Below are 3,646 nucleotides of genomic sequence, written 5' to 3' on the forward strand. Positions count from 1 at the left end.
AGTGGTCGGCAACCTGCAGCTCGCGAGCCACATGTGGCTCTTTGGCCCCTTGAGTGTGGCTCTTCCACAAAATACCGACTTCTGCGCATGGGCCAAAAAGTTTCAATCGCACTGTACATGTGCTCCAGCACGTGGTATTTTGTGGAAGAGCCACACTCAAGGGGCCAAAAAGCTGCATGTGGCTCACGAGCTGCAGTTTGCCGACCACTGGTATAGAGTATAGTCACTGCATCTAGACTTACTGAATCTGAATACCAGGTTCACTGCATACATATGCTTGACACAGCTATGGAAATAAACTGAGCACAGATCTTCATTTCTGGTTTTAGTTTCTGCATTTCTTCAGCTGAAATGATAGTACTAATGCCTACATTATAGGATTGTTGGAAGATTAAAGGAGTTACTGCATGTAAAGTGCTTAAAGCTATTTCAGCTACAGATAGTATTTAAAAATTTTTAGCTGTTATTATATCTACATTTTTTCAGTTTTTTATTGAGATATAATTAACATATAACATTGTGATAAGTTTTTTAAAAAAACATTTATTGTTGAAAGTATTTGTCTATTAGTGCTGTGTCATTCTTCATAGTTATTCTATCTTTTCTCATCCTGTTGATCATCTTTTCCATCATTATTCTGACGTCTATGTCTGATAAATTTTTTATCTCTATTGCTTTTCACTTTTCTGGAGAATTTTCTTGATTTTTCATTTGGGGGTTGTTCTTTTTGTTTGTCTGTTTGTTTGTTTTGGGTTTTTTTGCTCTCTCATTTTGGTTTCCTGTTTAAGTCTGTGACTATGTATTTAGGTAGATTTGCTATGTCTCCCAATCTCTAGTGAAGAACAATGTCAAATGCTTTGACGGTTTCTGACTAATCAGATCAGACAAAGACTCAAAGCCTCCACTGGTTCTCAACCTTGGCTGCACATTAGAATCATCTGGGAATCTTTTTAAAATCCTGATTTCTGGGACTCATCCTCCAGAAATTGTTTCTTTGTTATGGGGTGAGGCCACAACATCAGTAAAAAAGAAACAGAATTTCCAGAGGATGAGGCCCAGAAATAAGGATTTTAAAAAGATTCCAAGGTGATTCTAATGTGCAGCCAAGGTTGAGGACCACTGCTCCAGACATTTGCCTATCCTGCAGACTGATTGTATTGTCTTCTGTTGCCTCAAGCTATTGTCCACAGGTGAGGTGAGAGGTTTTCCAATAGGATAGGGCAATTGTTTCTGCCTGGATGGTACTTGTTATACTCAATCTCTTAATGGGCCTCAGAAACTCCACAGGTTGGGGCAAGGGATTTTCCAATAGAGTGGTACAACTGCCTCCCCATGTCCCCCAGGCAAAAAGTTCCTGGATTGTAAAATGTCTGCCTGGGAAAGATGACCTCTGCACCATGAGGGAATGACTCAACACAGAAAGACATTAGAGCACCTTCAGAGCTCTAACCCCAACCCTACCTTTTGCTCACAAAGCTCCAGTCTACTCTGCCCTTCCTCAGCTGGAACCCACAGTGAATGGCTGCATACAAAATTTTGTGCATTGGTTCTTTAGGAGGGTGCCTGCATTTCTAGCCATCTCTAGCTGGCAACCAGCAATCCTGCTGCTTTTCACAGCAAGGTGTTATGTGGGCACCTTTCTCAGTTCTGTTGATCTGGGCTGGGGAGCCCAGCTTGGAGATTAGACTCCAGAATTCTAAGTGGGAAACCCCCACAGCTGAGATATCCCTCCAGCTGCTGTCTGTGGGAGTCTGTCCTGCCAATTCAACCCTCCACCCTTCCTACCAGTCTCTATGTGGTCTCCATTTTCCATCGTTGGTTATCGGGGATCTCTTCAGTTAGTCTTCAGTTGATTATTCAGGATGATTTTTTTTCATATTTCAGTTGTAATTTCAGTTTGTTCCTAGAAGCATGTCAGTGTAGCATCCATTTTCTCTGCTGCCATATTTAATCTCCTTTAATTTTCTTTTTAATTTTTACATCATAATTGGCATACAATATTATATTAATTTCAGGTGTATAACATAGTGATTCAACATTTATATACCTTAATAAAATGCCACAGTACATAGTTATTACAATATATCCCCCATACTGTTTTGGGACAAATGAGTGTAGTTAGTTCTCTTAGGTCTCCATGAATTCTAACTGTGCAGCAACATTTTACTGTATAGAGCAGTGGTTGGCAAACTGTGGCTTGCGAGCCACATGTAGCTCTTTGGCCCCTTGAGTGTGGCTCTTCCACAAAATACCAACTTCTGCGCATGGGCCAAAAAGTTTCAATCGCACTGTACATGTGCTCCCACACGTGGAATTTTGTGGAAGAGCCACACTGAAGGGGCCAAAGAGCTGCATGTGGCTCGCGAACCGCAGTTTGCTGACCACTGACCTAGTGGGAGTGAAGCATGATATAAGAGATGATATTTGCTTTAAGTTACATACATATGCTTGACACAGCTATGGAAATAAACTGAGCACAGATCTTCATTTCTGGTTTTAGTTTCTGCATTTCTTCAGCTGAAATGATAGTACTAATGCCTACATTATAGGATTGTTGGAAGATTAAAAAGGAGTTACCATGTAAAGTGCTTAAAGCTATTTCAGCTACAGATAGTATTTAAAAATTTTTAGCTGTTATTATATCTACATTTTTTCAGTTTTTTATTGAGATATAATTAACATATAACATTGTGATAAGTTTTTTAAAAAAACATTTATTGTCGAAAGTATTACATATGTCCCTATTTTTCCCCATTAACCTCATCTAGCCCACCATACCCCCACCACAGACCTTCACCGCACTATTGTCTGTGTCCATGGGTTATCCTATCTAATAAAAGAGAAACATGGTAATTAGCCGTAACTTCGCTACCCTTCCCATTGGCTAATCAGGGAAATATGCAAATTAACTGCCAACCAAGATGGCAGCCAGCAACCAGGCAGTTGAAGCGAACAGGGAGGCTTGCTTGCTCCAGTGACAGAGAAAGCCAACGTTCCCCGTTCCCCGCCTGCCGCTGCTGGGCTCTCAGCTGCTCTCTAAGAAACATTGTTACAAATATAGAAGCTAAACAACACCCCAGAAACCTGCTTTTAGTCAGCCGGGATCTCAGAGCTGGAGTCGCAACAAAGTTTCAAATACAGAAGGTAAACAAAATCCAGAAACCTGCTTTCAGCAGCCGAGGTCTGAGCTAAAGCCAGCTCTCAGCTCTAGTGACAGCCATAGAACGTAAATAAATCACAGAATTATAAAAAAAGGAAAACAGGAGAGGCTGGGAGCTTCAGTCACCCATGAGCCTGAAAACTGCCCTCAGCCCGTCACCCAGATTGTCCAGGCACCCTGAGGGACCCCCAACCCTGAAGGGGGTGTGACCAGCTGCAAACAGCCATCATCCCCTCACCCAGGCTGGCCAGGCACCCAAGCAGGACCCCACCCTGATCCAGGACACCCTTTAGGGCAAACCAGCTGGCCCCTACCCGTGCACCAGGCCACTATCCTATATAGTAAAATGGTAATATGCCTCCCAGCACCAGGATCAGCGGAGCCGAGAGGCCTCCCAAACCCGATATCAGCAGAGCTGTGAGGCCTCCGGCCTGGGATCAGCAGAGCCACGAGGCCTCTTGGCCCCTGGAGCAGCATGACAGGGGG

This window comes from Myotis davidii, unplaced genomic scaffold (genome assembly GCF_000327345.1).
Source record: "Myotis davidii unplaced genomic scaffold, ASM32734v1 scaffold101, whole genome shotgun sequence".
Taxonomy (NCBI): domain Eukaryota; kingdom Metazoa; phylum Chordata; class Mammalia; order Chiroptera; family Vespertilionidae; genus Myotis; species Myotis davidii.